At 41.6% G+C, this 18,224-nt stretch overlaps 1 pseudogene; it reads left to right on the top strand.

Moving 5' to 3' along the window:
* Positions 1-16,768, top strand: part of LOC101118676 (FACT complex subunit SSRP1-like) — a 49,071-nt pseudogene extending 32,303 nt beyond the window's left edge.
* Positions 16,769-18,224: the final 1,456 nt, after the last annotated feature.

The following is an 18,224-nucleotide window of genomic DNA, read 5'->3' on the forward strand; positions in this document are numbered from 1 at the left end:
GTCATCCAGGCTAGATAGCTGAATGATTAGAGGTCATGTGGAGTCTGAGAGGTCATCTTAGAGGTTCTAGCCACAGCCACCCTTAGAGATCCCAGTTGAACACAACTGCATAAGAGATCCGAAGACCAGTCAAAGAACCACCCAGCTGAATTCCAGCCATCCGATAGAATTGTGAGAAATAATAAACAATAATTATAATAACATTTTTATTTTTAATTGTGGTTAAGACACAATTAACCATCTTCAAGTGTACAGTTCAGTAGTGTTAAGTGTATTTGCTTCATTATATAGCCAATCTCCAGAACTTTTTTCATTTTGAGAACTGAAACTCTGTACCCATAAAACAACCCTCCTGTCCCCCTCCTTCCCAGCTCCCGTCAACCTCGATTCTGTTTTCTGTTTCTATGAATTTGACTAGATACATCAGGTGAGCGGAATCATACAGTATTTTTGTGTGTGTGTGAATAGCTTATTTCACTTAGAATAATATCTGCAAGGTTTATACATGTTGAGTAAATAATTATTTTAAGCCACTAAGTTTTGGGATGGTTTGTTACACCACAATAAATAGTGGATATAGTGTCATCTGACAAAATTTGTTTCTCAAAAAGAATACACATTATAATTTTATTCATTGAAGGGGCTGGGCCTATAGAACAATTAGAAAACTCAGCTTATTTGCTGATAGTTTGTAGCATATTTCTTTTTTAAATAATTGGATTGCTCGATAGCACCTTGATTAGGAATCTCTTTTCTTTCTGTTTTATTGACATATAATTGACATTTAAAGTTTAAGGGATACAGCTTGATGATTTGATACATGGATATTTTGTGAACTCATTACCGCAGTACAGTTAGTTAACATCTCCATCATCTCACATAATTCTCTTTTTTTCTATTCTCAGCAACATTCACGTATGTATAATAAAGTACTGTTAACTATAGTCACCATGCTGTACATTCAATCTCAGAACTAATTCATTTTCTAACTGGAAATGTGTGCTCTTTGGGGAAGAAAATTGCCAAATGGGGATTTCCAAATGGGGAGGGATCTCCCCATTTTCTCCACCCACAGGCCCTGGTAACCACCTTGTTTCTATGTGTTCAGCTTTTTTAGCTTCCACATGTATGTGAGGTCTTACAGTAATTGTCTTTCTCTGCATAACTTACCTCACTTAACATAATGACCTCAAGGTCCATCCATGTTGTTGGAAATGGCAGGATTTCATCCTTTTTCACGGTTGAATAATATTCCATTGTGTAAATAGGTAGATAGATAACATCTTCTTTACCCATTTATCCATTAACAGACACTTGTTTCCCTATCTTGGCTATCATGAATAAAGTGCATTGGACACTGGAGTACAGATATTGTGAGAAAATCCTGACTTCATTTCCTTTGCATATATATCCAGAAGTGGAATTGCTGAAATGTATGGTAGTTCTGTTTGTAATTTTATGAGGAAGTTCCATACTGTTTTCCACAGTGCTGCACCAATTCTACATTTCTACCAACAGTGCCCCAAAGTTCCCTTTTCACCACATCCTAACCAACACTTGTTATCTCTCTCTCTCTTTTTTTGGTAATAGCCATTCTAACAGGTGTGAGGTGATATTTTTCACTGTAGTGGTTTTTTTTTCATGACTTCACTGGGTCTTCACTGCTGGTGTGTGGGCTTCCTTTAGTTGTGGCGAGTGGGGGTTACTCTTCATTGTGGTGCACAGGCTTCTTATAGTGATGGCTTCTCTTGTTGGGAAGCATGGGCTCTAGGCGCATGGGCTTCAGTAGTTGCAGCATGCAGGCTCAGTAGTTGAGGGAGGTGGGACCTAGAGTGAGCTGGCTTCAGCAGTTGTGGTTTGCGGGCTTAGTTGCTCTGTGGCATGTGGATTCTTCTTAGACCAGGGGTCAAACCTGTGTCTCCTGCATTGGCAGACAGATTCTTAACCATTGGACCACCAGGGAAGTCCTCACTGCAGTTTTGATTTGCATTTCCTTGATGATTTGTAATGTTGAGCATCTTCATGTACCTGTTGGCCATTTGTATGTCTTCTTTGGAAAAATGTCTATTCAGGTCCTCTGCCTATTTTTTAATTGGATTGCTCGTTTCTTTTATTATTGAGTTGTATAAGTTCTTTGTATATTTTGGATATTAATCCCTTATCAGATACATGATTTATCATTATTTTTCCAATTCCATAAGTGGCCTTTTCACTTTGTTGATTGCTTCTTTTGCTGTGCAGAAGATTTTTAGTTTGATTTAGTCCCATTTCTTTATTTTTGCTTTTGTTACTTGTGCTTTTGGTGTTTTAGCAAATGTAGCATATTTCAAAAACACTGCTTTAACTTGTTCAAACATTTGGTTTGATAGTGTAGTAAAATTATTGGAGCTTTGATTTTTCACTGCTTGACTCAAATAAGCTATTTATATAAAGAAACAGGAACTAATGTTAACATTCACATCAGTTAGCCATACATACTTATTCATAGGCTTGTGAAGGAACTTGATAGTGTATTTATTTAGCCACTGTCTCCAAGCAGACATATCCTAGACAAATAGAGGAAGTTTTAAGAGGAACTAGCAGAATTATTTTAAAGAAGCTGTGGCATAGTGGTTAAGAGCACAGACCTGGCTTTAAGTGTGGGTTCTACCATAAGTTTTACTTCCGTAAAGTGGGCAGAATGATAGCACCTACCTCACTATCTCAGTCTTGAAAAGTAAATGACTTCATGTATACAAAGGACATAGTAAACACTCAGTAAATATCTACTAACTCAGTAAATCACTCCAGTGTTTAATCACATCTTTAATATCAAAAGCTTCCCCATATTTTTCAATGTGTATTTCAAAACTCACATTCAGTTCAGTTAAATTCAGTTCAGTTGCACAGTCATGTTTGACTCTTTGTGATCCCATGGACTGTAGTGCTTCAGGCTTCCCTGTCCATCACCAATTCCTGGAGCTTGCTCAAACTCATGTCCATTGAGTTGGTGATGCCATCCAAACATCTTGTCCTCTGTCATCCCCTTCTCCTCCTGCCTTCAATCTTTCCCAGCATCAGGGTCTTTTCCAATGAGTCAGTTCTTTGCATCAGGTGGCCAAACTCATATTAAAGCAAATTTAAAAAGAAGACCACCCGAGGAAGAGTATTATTGTATTTTACATCCAGCCATAGAGATAATAGTCTGTTTTCACTCAAAAAATATGTATTGAGCACCTAGAATGTGCCAGGCTCTGTGTGGGGGTGAATAAGATGATATTCTTGGGCTTCCCTGGTAGCTCAGTGGTAAAGAATCTGCCTGCCAGTGCAGGAGACACAGGTTCCATCCCTGGTCTGGGGAGATCCCACATGCTGTGGAGCAGGTAAGCCCGTGTACCACAACTACTGAGCCTATGCTCTAGAGCCTGGGAGCCACAACTACTGAAACCCACACACCCTAGACTTTGTGCTCCACAAGAGAAGCCACTGCCATGAGAAACTGGTGCAACTCAACGAGTTGGAGCTTGCTCAAACTCATGTCCATTGAGACAATGATGCCATACAACCATCTCTTCCTCTGTCCTCCCCTTCTCCTCTTGCCTTCAATCTTTCCCAGAATCAGGGCCTTTTCCAATGAGTCAGCTCTTTGCATCAGATGGCCAAAGTATTGGGGTTTCAGCTTCAGCATCAGTCCTTTCAATGAATATTCAGGGTTGATTTCTTTTAGGATTGACTGGTTTGGTCTCCTTGTAGTCCAAGGGACTCTCAAGAGTCTTCTGCAGCACCACAGTTCGAAAGCACCAGTTCTTCAGTGCTCAGCCTTCTTTATGGTCCAACTCTCAGGTCCGTACATGACTAGTGGGAAAAACACAGCTTTGACAAGATGGACATTTGTCTTCAAAGTAATGTCTCTGCTTTTGAATATGCTATCTAGGTTTGTCATAGCTTTTCTTCCAAGGAGCGAGTGTCTTTTAGTTTCATGGCTTCAGTCAACATCTGCAGTGATTTTGGAGCCCAAGAGAATAAAGTCTGTCACTATTTCCATTGTTTCCCCATCTATTTGCCATGAAGTGATGGGACCGGATGCCATGATCTTAGTTTTTTGAATGCTGAGTTTCAAGCCAGCTTTTTCACTCTTCTCTTTCACCTTCATCAAGAAGCTCTTTAGTTCCTCTTCGCTTTCTTCCATAAGGGTGGTGTCATCTGCATATCTGAGGTTATTCATTCATGAGCAGTAACAATGTTCCATGATTGAAAAGTGAAAGTGTTAGTCGGTCAGTCATGTCTGACTCTTCGCTAACTCCATAGACTATAGCCTGCCAGGCTCCTCTGCCTGTGGAATTCTCCAGGGGCAAGAATACTGGAGTGGGTAGCCATTCCCTCCTCCAGGGGATCTTGGCCTCCTGCATTGCAGGCGGATTCTTTACTGTCTGAGCCAACATTAAAGTTTTCTTTTGCTGGAGTAACAAAAAAATGGCTGCCCAGAGGTATTCTTTACACTAACTCTTTTATTTCATTCATGAGCAGATAACAATGTTCCATGATTACAGCAAATTCTAAAGATGGTACATGCAAGGCCAAGAGTTTAGAACTGTAACAGAGGTTAATGTGAACCCATTAATGACACTATCTGGTCAAATTGACCTTCAGTCAGACCCTTTCTTTGCACGCATCTTCCAAATGATGCCACCAATATCTTTACTGCCCAAGTCAGAGCCAGAGGACCTGTTCAATTACCAAGTCCGGTCACTTCTCGCAAGTCAGTCTCTCATCCATCCCCACTGTCATTAAAGTGATTTGTTTCTTATCATTTATTTCCTTCTGAATTACAAAAAGTTATTTCCCAGCTATTGTGGTGGATTGCAGAAATGGACACAAACAATCGCAACTCCTTCCACCAAGGGATGGAATCTTGGGACTTCCCTGCAGGTCCAGTTGTTTAGACTCAGCTTTCACTGGAGGGGGCACAGGTTTGATCCTTGATTGGGGAACTATGTTCCTGCATGCTGTGCAGTGTGGCCGAAGAAAAAAAAGATGGACTATCTTTCTCCAGTCCTTGCTCTGGGCTGACCTTGATGCTTGCTTTGCAGTTGAAGCAATATCATGTGAATTTCAAGCAAGAGGCTAAAGAGACCTTGTGTGCTTCCACTCTTGCTCTTGCTCTGGAAACCTACCCCTACTGCCACGTTGGAAAACCCAGAAGAGCCTGCTGGAGGCCGAGAGACCATGTGAAACAGAAACAAGCCATCCCATCTCAGCTATCCTGGACCAGTCAACAGCAAATGCCCAGCGAAGTTCAGCCAGGCTTGGCCCAGATCAGGAGAGCTGCCCCTGTGAGCCCAGCCCACATTGCCAAAGCACAAAACAGTGAGATAAGGCTATTAAGCCATTAAGTTTGAGCTTAAGTTTTTGCCACAGCAAAAAGCTAGCTGATACTGAAATGGAGCAGGACCTTGCCCCCCACCCCCCACCCCATGTCCTCTGCCTGCCTTTTGTCTCTGGAAAACTTTAATCAAAGAATAAGTTTAATCAGAGAAATGAGAAATGTGGAAACAAAGGAAAACAGTCAAAGGAGACCAAATAAGAATAATGTAGTCATTCAGCATAGTCAAGGACCTTTAGTTCTTTCTCAAGGGCTATAGATAATATTTTGAGCTATATCCTGTGAGCTGTCTTATCAATACTAAAACACCAAGTGGAGAAGTTAATTATATGATGAGCAGACTGTACCCAGGACATGAGCTGCCACAGTTCTGAGAATTGACTGCGAAGAAATGGGAACAAATGGAACCTGGAACTGAAAATTAACTGTACCTAAAACAGACAAGATGATGCTGGTCAGACCACTGATGACACATCTGAAGATGACTGTCAGAGATGACTGTGTTGTTTCTGTCTATAGTCCTCCCCCACTTCTGTCTATAAAAGCTCTTGCTCCACTGGTTGCCAGTGAAGGCGGAGAGTTGGCCTTTGGACAGATGTCTGTTACCCTCCCCTCCCAGCTGCTGGCATCTGAAATAAAGTAAACCTTCCTTTCCACCAACCTGGCCTGTTTAGTGGCTTTTGAATGGTGAGCAGCCGGACCCCCATATACCTTTTGGTAATGATACAGTTCATTTTCTGACTTCTGCTTTTGGTACCACCATAATCAGTGATCTTTCAGAAACGTGACCCAATTGGGAATTCCCTGGTGGTCCACTGGTTAGAACTCTGAACTTCCACTGCAGGGGCTCCAGATTTGATCCCTAGTCCAGGAAAGTAAGATCCCATAAGCTGTGTGGCCTAAATAAATAAATAAAAATGTAACTAAAAACCAACCAAACAAACATGATGCTGCCCAACATTTTCTCATCATCTTTGTGTAAAACCCAAACTTCTCAGTTGTGCCTCAACATTCACCATTCAACCACAGGTTATGTCAATTTCCTGCGACTGCCCAAGCATGCAATGTATCCTTTCCCTTTCATACCTTTGTGAATAACTTGTCATGGGCTGCAAATTGTGTCCCCTCTCCCAACTCATATGTTGAAGTCCTCAGGACCTCAGAGTGTGACTTACTTGGAGACAGAGCCTTTAAAGAAACAACTGGTGTAAAATGAAGTCATATAATTGGGCCCTAATCCAATATTTCTTGTGTCCTGATAAGAAGAGGGAGTTAGGACACAGACAACATTGACACAAGGATGCCCATGTGAGGATGCAGTGAGAAGGCAGTCACTGGAGAGTGGAGGAGAGAGGCCTTGTGTGTACATGCTCAATCAGTTGTGTCCAATTCTTTGCAACCCCATGGACCATAGCCCGCCAGACTCCTCTGTCCATGGGATTTTCCAGGCAAGAATACTGCAGTGGGTTGCCATGCCCTCCTCTAGGGGATCTTCCTGACCCAGGGATCGAACCCAAGTGTCTTCTGTCTCCTGCATTGGCAGGTGGATTCTTACCACTAGCGCCACCTGGGAAGCCCCAGAGAGAGACCTCAGGACAAGCCAACACTGTTAGATCTTGATCTTGGATTTCCAGTCTCCAGAACTCTGAGATAATAAATGTCTGTTGTTTAAGCCCCAGTTTGGGGCTTTCTTCTTGGGAGCCCTATCAAACTAATATAATGCTGTTCTTTCTACCAGGAAGTTCCTTCAAACCTCAGTACACCCACACCTGCTACTTCTTCACCTGGTAATAATTCTGACTTATCCTCCATACTGAGCTCACCATCGTGGGGAAACCTTCCCTAATTTCCTTGAGGCTGGTTAGGTGACCCTGGTCTGTGATTCTCCCCCTGTACAGAGCACTTATCCCAGTGTATTAAAATTTGTTTGTGTGTGTGTGGTAAGAACACTTTAACATGAGATCTACTCTATTAACAAAATTTTAAGTGTATAACGGGATAATTTTAACTAGAGCCATTGTGTTGTAAGGCAGATCTCTATAACTTAATCATCTTGCAGGACTGAAACCTTATACCGATTGAACAGCAACTCACCATTTCTTCCTTCCCCCAGCCCCTGGCAACCACTAGTCTACTGTTTCTATATGTTTGACCATTTTAGATGCCTCATGTAAGTGGTATCATGCAGTATTTGTCCTTCTGTTACTGGCTTTTTTCACTTAACCTATGTTTGGGTTCATCCATGTTGTCACATGGGGAAGAATTTAATTCCTTTTGAAGGCTAAACAATATTATATTGTACATTCTCTATCCATCCATCTGTTTATGTTGTTTTTGCATCTTGGCTAATGCTGCAATAAAAGTGGGAATGTAGATATATCTTTTTGAGATCTTGATTTTAATTCTTTTGGATAAATACCCAGAAGTGAGATAGCTAGATCATATGTAGTTCTATTTTTAATTTTTTGAAGAACCTCCATACTATTTTCCATAGCTGCTGCATCATTTTACATTTACACCAACAGAATACAAATGTTCCAATTTCTCCACATTCTTGCCAATACTTATCTTTTTCTTGTTGTTGTTATAGCCACACTAGAAGGTATAAAGTGATATTGCATTATGATTTTGATTTTCATTTCCCTAATAATTAGTGCTTTTGAACATCTTTTCATATACCTGTTGGCTATTTTGTATGTTTATTTAAGTCCTTTGCCCATTTAAAAATTGGATTAGTCATTATTTTGCTGTTGAGTTGAAGGAGTCTTTATACATTTTGGATATTAACTTCTTATAGATAGTTTGAAAGTATTTTCTCCCACTCCATAAGTTGCCTTTTCACTTTGTTGATGGTTTCTTTTTCTGTACAGCCTTTAGTTTGATCTGACCTCTGCCTGCTAGACTGTGGACACCTAAGGAGAAAGAATGTGCCTTTCACTTCTTATTCTCCAGTGCTGAACAGAGTGTGTGGCACATAGCATATGTTTAATAAGTGCTTGTCGGAATAAAATTTCCTGTCATTTCCTGCCTCTACATTTTCCCAACTCTGTGTATTTATTTTCTCATGTTGCCCCCTCACTGGTAATGCTCTTCTCCACATTTTGCCTAGTCCACATGATACCATCCTATGAAATTCATCTTTTGGAGAATTTTTTCTCTGTCGCACCAGCTAGAAGTGATCTTTCATTGAAATGCCCATTCTACTTCATATGTAGCTCATTTAATGGATTTTTGGTTGATCCATTGCTTGATATCTGTACCCCCTACTTCTGTCGCTCATCCTATAAATTTTCGACAGATCCCACCTTCCACTGCCAAATCTAAAAAGCTGGTGCTTGCTTTGCCTGCCTTCCTTGAAGCTGGGGGCCTGGCACATGATCTAGGCTGAGCTGATGAAACACATCCACCTGGTACTTTGTATCAAAAGTGGGAGAGGTAGAATTACCAACAAGTGAGGAACCTGTGTGGTGCTGGTGGTGATGACAACAGTGACATCCAGTCTCCAGGGCAGCAGTGGCAATGAGATGCTGGGACCCCAGAGTCACAGTCTAAACTCCAGCCTCCAGGAATCACAGGAAGCAGCAGGGGTACTTCTGCTAGAAAGGTTTGGAGGGACACTTTGGTCTGTTCTTCTGGCTGCCTTGCTTACCTTGGTCTCTGCTCATTTTCTGACTGTGGTATTTCAACCTTGCCAACAGCTCTATGAAAAGCCTACATTTGTGGTTGGAGCAGAAGAACCTTGACTTGTAAAGTATGACAAGATCTTTGATGGCAGGGCTCTGACTTCATGAATTCACTAATTTGATTGCAGATCTTCGTACATGGGAGGAATTCATTAAATATTTCCTGAGTCAATGAAAAATAGTAATTATTAGATAAAGATAAACCAATTGTTTATAAATTTCTTTTCCATTTGTTAGCTGCTTGCATTTTTCATCAATGTCACTTTTCTTTGATATATGGACACTTACCTTTAACACACTCTATATTTAGAGAAAAGACTTTAAGCATTGAAGTTGGTTCCTTTAAGCTCTAATGCCCACTATGAATTATAGTGTATACATACGATTGACCCCAGATATTTCACTATTTGATGAAATGAAGCATTGAGAAAAGTACTTTAATTACAGTTCTGTGATCTGTGTGGCTGAATATGGGGAGAGAGGAAACTTGACAGAAGACATATTTGCATGTCTGCTCACATATGTGATCTTTTGGTTTTTCCAGTAGTAATGTACGCATATGAGAGTTGGACCATAAAAAAGGCTGAGCACTGAAGAACTGATGCTTTCAAATTGTGGTGCTGGAGAAGATTCTTGAGAGTCCCTTGGACAGCAAGGAGATCAAACCAGTCAATCCTAAAGGAAATCAACCCTGAGTATTCATTGGAAGGACTGATGCTGAAGCTCCAATACTTTGGCCACCTGATGTGAAGAGCTGACTCATTAGAAAATACCTGATGCTGGGAAAGATTGAAGGCAAAAGGAGAAGGGGGTGGCAGAAGATGAGATGGTTAGATAGCATCACCGACTTGATGGACATGAATTTGAACAAACTCCGGGAGGACAGAGGAGCCTGGAGTGCTGCAGTTCATGGGGTCGCAGAGTCAGACATGACTTTTAGTGACTGAACAACAACAGGTGAGGTGAATATTCACCCATGCATAAGCAAGTAGAAAGATATACATGAAGAAGTGATGTTATTTGTGCAAGAAAAGATTCAAACAAATAGTAACTTGGATATGAGATTTTCTGTTTTGTTCTTGATTTTATTTATTTATTTTTACACTATTGTAGTCAGAAAAGGAATTTTGATGACATCCATAACAATGCAAGTCTACAACAGTTAATTGTGTAGCCTCTGTCTATTATGCAGAAACCCCTCTGAGGCCTCGAGGCTATAAAAATCCTCCTCCAGTTACCTAGTTTCATCTGAAATCCAGTGGGTCTGAAAGCCCATTATATGCCATTCAAGGATGACTATTATTAGGAAACAGAATAAAAATCATCTCTGTTTTGTTCTGGCTCATTCTTTTCTGTTTTTCACTTGCATCTCTGCAGCATTTCCCTGTTGCCACTTCTGTCTATTGCTTCAAATCATTGCAGAAACATTTTTTTCCTCCTGGCTTTGAGAGGTCATGGAATAAGATTGGTTTGGAAGAATTCAGCATGGTTTTATTCTCATTGTTTGCTTTTGGTGAAAAGAGGGACAAAACAAACCCCTGTCGCTTCAGTTTTAGTCAGAAACAAACTTAGCCTTTGGAGAGAAGTACACATGGTTTTGCCTTTGGAAGATGATTTATTAATAAAAACCACTCCTTCCTTTTCTGAGTTCCTTTCAAAACACACTATCCATTACAGATGCTTTAGATCATCACTGTCAAGTAGAGCTTTCTTGATGATGAAATATTCTAAAGTCCTGGCTATTTTAATACATTAGTCTCTAGTTCTGTGTAGCTACTCAGGATTTGAAATCTGTCATGTGATTGAGGGACTGAGGATTTAATTTTATTGACTCTTAATTAATTAAAATTTAAATAGTCACATGTGGCTGGGGGTGGTAGTTTAGTCACTAAGTCATTTCTGACTCTTTGCAACCCTATGGACTGCAGCCCATCAGGCTCCTCTGTCCATGGGATTTCCCAGACAAGACTACTGGAGTGGATTGCCCTTTCCTTCTCCAGGGGATCTTCCCAACTCAGGGATTGAACCTGGGTCTCCTGCACTATAGGCAGATTTTTTACCAACTGAGCCACCAGAGAAGCCGTATAACTAGCAGCCAACCCAGAACCAATAAGACTATCTGATAGGATTAGCAAGATGCAGTCCTTCTCAGGGGCTTCCTGTTTGGCCTGGAGGAAGAAATGGCAACCCATTCCAGTAGTTTTGCCTGGAGAATCCCCATGGACAGAGGAGCCTGGCGGGCTACAGTCCACTGGATCACAAAGAGCTATCCAGACATGACTGAGCAACTGAGTACACATGCAAAATCCTTCTCAGATTTCTGCCCTGGTATCCTTAGTATGCAGGCCTCCATCCTCACACTCCTTGACTAGTGGCTACAGATGACTGTTGTACCTCTAACCATCACATCTGCATTCCAGTAGGAAAACAGAGGAAGTGGAAGAAAAGAAACTAGAAATCATCTGTACTTGTCACAGAACTTAACTGTAATGGAGATTGGGAAATGGAGTTTTTAGTTTTTATAGCTTCCATAGCATAGGTAGGGAAAGAGAAAATAGAGTTTAAGTCAGCAAATCTATAACGTTCATTTGAACACTGAAATTTATTAAACCCTCATGGATTGCTGAGAGAATACAGATGTGCTGAAAGAAAAATAGCTGATTAGGTAACTGCCTGGCAAGGGGGCAGGCAGACAGCTGGAATCACCCAGGTGATTTGGTGTAAAAGTGATTTTCAGTTCATGAAATCCAAGAGACTTAAGTGCAGAAAGGTTAAATGATCTATGATAATACAGGTACTACCTTAAAGAGTAGGAATTCTCAACCTTGCCTGGGGAACGGATCACCTGGGAAGGTTTTAAAAATCCTAATGCCCAGCCTGTACCCCTGACCAGTTCATTCACTCTCAAGGAGGGCAGGGTGTTTGGAGTGTAGCTAAGCTTGAGGATGGTGTTGCAGTTACCAAATTACTCAAAGACTCTGTGCCTTAAAACAATCATTTTCTTATGGTTTACTGTGGCGATTCTTCCCTTCCAGGTGTGGTGTTGACAGCACTCTATGATGTGCATCAAACAGATGAACTAGTCTGGAGGGTCTAAGATGGAGCCACCTATACGCCTGGCACCTTGATGGATATGGTTCTACAGAGGCTGGGCTCAGCTGGGACTGTTGACTAGAGCACCTACATGTGGCCTCTCTAGCACTGGGGCCTCAAGATAGAGACTTCTTACATGGCCGCTCAGGTCTCTAAGAGAGAATATTACAATGAATAAGTTAGAATATGATCTAGCCTCAGAAATCACACAGCATCACTTGTGCCATATGCTACTGGCCATATCAGTGCCTTATAAAAAAGACCCCAGAGAGCTTCCTCACCCATTCCATCATGAGTGGATACTACAGAAGGTACCAGCTATGAACCAGAAAGCCAACCCTTACTAGAAAGCCAAACCTCACTATGCTAGTGTGTTGATCTTGGACTTCCCAGTCTCCAGAACGATGAGAAATAAAAATTGCTTTTATTTATAAGCTACCCAATCTGTGTTATTTTGTTATAGTAGCCTGAATGGACTAAGATAGGAGGGGTCTCTGCCCCTTCCATAGATGCTGGGGGAGTCATCTATGAGTCACCCATAGATGAGCGTGCCTCGGACTATGGCCAAAATTAAAGTGCTCATAAATGGAGGGCATTTATTCATTTCAACATTTTGTTTTTATTTTTTAAAGTATGTTGTATAATTTTTAAGGGCTTCCCTGGGGGCTCAGACAGTAAAGAATCTGCCTGCAATTCAGGAGACACAGGTTTGATCCCAGGGTCAGAAAGATGCTCTGGAGAAAGGAATGGCAACCCACTCCAGTATTCTTGCCTGGAGAATTCTGTGGACAGAAGAGCCTTGCAGGCTACAGTCCATGGAGTCACAGAGTTTTTTTTTTTTTTAAAGTTTGTTATATAACTTTTAAAGATTACTTTCCATTTACTGTTATTAAAAAATATTGACTATATTCCTCATGTTCTACAGCACATCCTTGGGTCTATGCTACATCCAATAGTTTGTACCTCCCACTCCCCCATCCCTGTATTGCTGCCCACACCATCCTACCCCGCAACCTTAGTAACCACTAGTTTGTTCTCTACATTTGTGCTGTTTCTTTTTTTGTTATATTCACCAGTTTGCTTTATTTTTTAGATTCCACATATAAATGATGTCATACAGTATTTGTCTTTCTCTGACTTATTTCACTTGGCATATCAAAACTGTTTATGAGAGCACCCAGAGCTGCTGTCACTCCACAAGAAACCTCTGTGTGAATTACAAAAATGCTCACTTTCTGGGCAGGTGTAGCTCTTCTCACTCAGTTTGGGGAGCCCAGAGGAACCTTTGTGCAAATTAGAAAAGTCCTCATCTTCCCACATGGAAGCAGCCCCCACCAGGGAATAGGTTTGGTGAGCAGGGAGGGATAGATTTTAGTCCTGGCTAACGCCTTATCCCCTTGGCATCCACTCTAGGAAACAACCTGCAAAACCATACCTGAAGCCCTAGATGACTGCTCTGCCCAAGGCCCTGTGTGCTGGGTGTTGGGGAGAGTGCAGAGAAGAAAGCAGGTGTGATTTCTGGCCTCAAAACATTCAGGTGGGACCAACTTATATTCCAGAGCTGAACAATCTACTCAGCAGCAATTGGGAAGTAGCAGTAGTTAGAAATCTGGACACGTAGTTGATATGTGAGCTGCTGCAGTTGATAAAGACATATCGAAAATCTTTGAAGTCCAGATACAAGGAAACAGACTCCAACACTGGTGGAATGAAAGACTCAGACAGAAATGCTCCCCTAATCACAGCTTAAAGCTTTCTCTTCAGGGAGAAAAATTAGAAATTAACATTGGAGCCACGGGGTATATTTTGTATTATCTGTTATCAATGCATTTAGACTTCAGTTCATTGTTAGTGAATCATTTAAAGCTGAGTCATTCTTGACTAATTCTCACCACTTACTTTATTTCTTAAGTACGGGGTTGGAAGAATCATTTCCAGGGATAGTTCTCATTAGTGCCTTTGGGAGCCCAGTAGGTTCTATACAGATTTGAAGCATTCAGTTTGAGAAAATACAATGAGGGGATTGTGGGAAACTGCAGAGTACATGCCCCCTTACCATATTCAAATATAATAAAAAAATAATAAACATAATAACAGTATTAATAATAAATGTTATGGCCAAACAAAATATACTTACAGAATGGGTTTGGCCAACCTGTGACCTCTAAGGCATACTGATAGAAATGTACTCTTAGAGTTCTTATCAGACTGACCAGGTAACTGGCAGCAACACTTGTTACAGAACAGGCTCTAGCCCTGTAGGCAGGTCCATTCTTACCTTAGAGGGGAGTATGTTACTCATGCTCTGGGCTGTACTATCTTGAATGAGTTAGAGAATGAAGGATTGCCTAAGGGAGGTTATGCTGCTGTATATTTTACAATTAAGTTTGCCTGTAAGAAACAACCTCTTCCTCCTAACAAATAAAAAGATAGAAACTTCGCTCCCATATCTCCTCAGGTAAAGGAAATCTGGAATTAGGCTGTGTACGAATAGTGCAGTATCTTGTCTTGTCTCCTTTTGCCTGACCATACTCAGAGCACAGCTTCCGTCTTCAAAGTCATCTCGTGGTTCAAGTTGGCAGGTGATGTTTCAGCCATCAAGTCTGTTTTGCAGGCTGGAAGGCAGAAAAAAAGAGAGATAGAACAAATGGTCATGCATTGTTAAGGATCCTGCCTGGAAGACCCACCCAGTGCTTTCATTCACATTTCACTGAACAGAACTTAGTCTGATGGCCACACTTCGCTTCAAGGGATGCTGGGAAATTGTAGTTTTCTATTTTTGCTTTTTAGCTGGGCACATTGACTAGGTTTCCTTTACTAAGGAAGCAAACTATAGAATAAGGGGATATTGAACACTGATTTGGAGAAGGCAATGGCACCCCACTCCAGTACTCTTCCTGGAAAATCCCATGGAAGGAGGAGCCTGGTAGGCTGCAGTCCATGGGGTCGCGAAGAGTCAGTCGAGCGACTTCACTTTCACTTTTCACTTTTATGCATTGGAGAAGGAAATGGCAACCCACTCCAGTATTCTTGCCTAGAGACTCCCAGGGATGGGGGAGCCTGGTGGGCTGCCGTCTATGGGGTCGCACAGAGTCGGACACGACTGAAGCGACTTAGCAGCAGTAGCAGCAGCAGAACACTGACTAGTTATCTTGGCCTCAGCTGCAAATTAGTTGCTCTGAAACTACTACTGCCAAGATGAGTTTGTAAGAGCTGAAGAATAAGTGTTACACAAAGATTATTTGCACAAAGCTGGCCTTCATTTTTTCAGCAGAAGGCAAGAGAACACCCTTTTACAGTGAACAATTCAGTGGCATTTGGTATATTCACAGTGTTATACAAACATCATCTCTAATTCCAAAACATTTTCATTACCTTAATGGAGCCTGAACCCATTAAACAATGTCTCTCATTCCCCCTTGTCCCCAGCTCCTGGTAACCATCAACCTGCATTCAGTCTCTATGGATTTACCTATTCTGCATATTTCATATGAATGGAATCATGCCATAAGTGAATTTTTGTGTCTGGCTTCCTTTACTTAGCATAATGTTTTAAAGTTCATGGATATAGCAGCGTGTGTCAGTACTTTTGTTACCGAAAGGTGTGTCTGTGGGAGTTCGGCTGCTCGCTGCTCAAAAACCAATAAACAGCCCAGGTTGGTGGAAAGGAAAATTTGCTTTATTTCAGATGCTGGCAACTGGTTGGGGGGAAGGTGGTGGACATCTGTCTACAGGCTGACTTCCCCACCACTGGCAACCAGTGGGGCAAGAGCTTTTATAGTCAGAAGGAGGGGGCTATGTGCAGAAACAGCACAGTCAGCTCTGACAGTCATCTTCAAATTGGTCACTGGTGGTCTGACCAGCGCCATCTTGATCGTTTCAGGTACAGTTAATTTCCAGTTCCAACGTTAACTTGTGCCCATTTCTCTGAGGCCAATTCTCAGGATTGTGGCAGCTCATGTCCTGGGTACAGCTGGGTCATCGTGTAGTTAACATTAGTATCTGTAAGACAGCACACAGGATATGGCTCAGAATATTATCTATAGCCCTTGATAAAGAACTTAAAGGTCCTTGACTATGCTTAATAACTACATTATTCTTATTTGGTCTCCTTTGACTGTTTTCCTTTGTTTCTCACTTCTCTGATTAAACCTGTTTTTGATTACAGTTTTCCAGAGACAAAAGGCAGGCAGAGGACATGGCGGTGGGGGTGGGCAAGGACCATAGTGTCCTGCTCTGTTTCACTTTGTTTCTTTTTCATGGCTGAACACAGGAGAAGAATCTGCTTAGCAGGTACAGTACCTGCCTCCTTCCATGGCACATTCTAAACAAAGGTCTTTTAATTGGATATAATGTACCTGAACAGTTTTGTTGAGGCAGACATTGGTATAAGTCCCGAAACCTTGGTGTAAGTACCTTTTTCATAGCTAATGTATCCTTGATTTCCTATGAAGTAGCAGGCTCACAACTGCACTAAGCCAATTGTGATAATCCTGTTCCTTGTTTCCTGTTCCTTGTTTTTGCTCTTGCAGCTAGAGGTGGTAACAAGTTCTGGGTGATGAGACCCAAGCTGAAATATTCTGGGTCTCAGAGAGATAGATCTGGAAACTCTTTTGCCTTCTTGGTATAAGGATACAGCCTACAGAGGCCCTTTCCCCATTTTCCTGCTCTGAACCCAGACCTGAAGGTTGGAGCTGTATTACCAAACAGAACTTGGGTGTGCTTGCCCACTGCACTGCACAGCCAATTCACTGACACCAGACTGAGAAGAAAGAAGGTACAGTAAGTCCCCTACCTACAACTGAATTCCCATTCTGAGACAGCACTCATAAGTCCAACAAAGTAAGCCTAGATACCCAACTAACACAATTGGCTACATAGTACCATACTATAATAGGTTTATAATAGTTTTCACCCAATTAATACATAAAAAATAAACACAAAAGTACAGAAAACATTTTAAATCTTACAGTAGAGTACCTTAAAAACTACAGTAGTAAGTACAACATTTGGCACACAGGGACTGACATGGAGTGAACAGGCAAGAAGAATTACTGACTGGAGGAGGGAGAAGAGGTGGGAGCTGGTAGAGCTGAAGGATCATTAGCAATAGGAGTTGGAGGGCAAGATGTAGTTTCACTCACACTTGACATTGATGGCATAGGCTCTGGCTAGATTCAATTCTATCTACCCTCTTCAAAAAACAACCTAGGGATGCCCAGGTAGCCTCTTTTTTTTTTTTTTTTCCATAGATGACTTGGTAGCACTGGATTGCATTCTGAATGGCTGCTGCAACATTTATGTACCATTCTGCATTCAGGTCCTTGTGCCTCAAAAACTAACAGTGCCTACTCAGATAAAGAAAATCCCCTTGCCATTCCCTGTGCAGTGAATCTCTTCAGTTCTTCAGTTGCTTCTTCTTCCTCTCATCACTCCACTTTCTCAATTATTTTCACTTTTTTTCCATTGTTATCACTTGGTGCTTCTTTGTAGTACCAGCTACATCACCACTACTTTTATGCTTGCTTCTGGACATCCTGGACTTGAAACAAATATACTGTACTACTGTATTCTATACAGTTGTTGTTTAGTCACTCAGTCGTGTCTCTTTGTGACCCCATGGACTGTAGTCTGCTCCTGTCCATGGAATTCTCCAGGCAAGAATACTGGTATGGGAGCCATTTCCTCCTCTAGGGGCTCTTCCTGACCCAGGGATCAAATCCGCATCTCCTGCATTGTAGGTGGATTCTTTATCACTGAGCCACCAGGAAAGCCTACTCTATATAATACTGTACAGTAAAGTACACAAAAACACAACCACTTGTAGAGGATGCACATGCATGACAATGGACACCAGACACGTGACCTAACTTCCATGATTGGATGTGAACACACATTCGCATCTTTGAAAGTTTGCAACTTGCAGGTTTGTATGTAGGGGACTTACTGTATGAGCACTTGTTGGAGGACGCTAATCAAGGAGAACTGGAAGCTTGTGCTCACAAGGCCCAAACTCCCAGACGGCTTTCAGGGGAAGGGTTTTAAAGACATTTAGGGTGAGGTTGCAGCTTGTGGATTTTCTTCTG

This window comes from Ovis aries, chromosome X (assembly GCF_016772045.2).
Source record: "Ovis aries strain OAR_USU_Benz2616 breed Rambouillet chromosome X, ARS-UI_Ramb_v3.0, whole genome shotgun sequence".
In the NCBI taxonomy this organism is placed as follows: domain Eukaryota; kingdom Metazoa; phylum Chordata; class Mammalia; order Artiodactyla; family Bovidae; genus Ovis; species Ovis aries.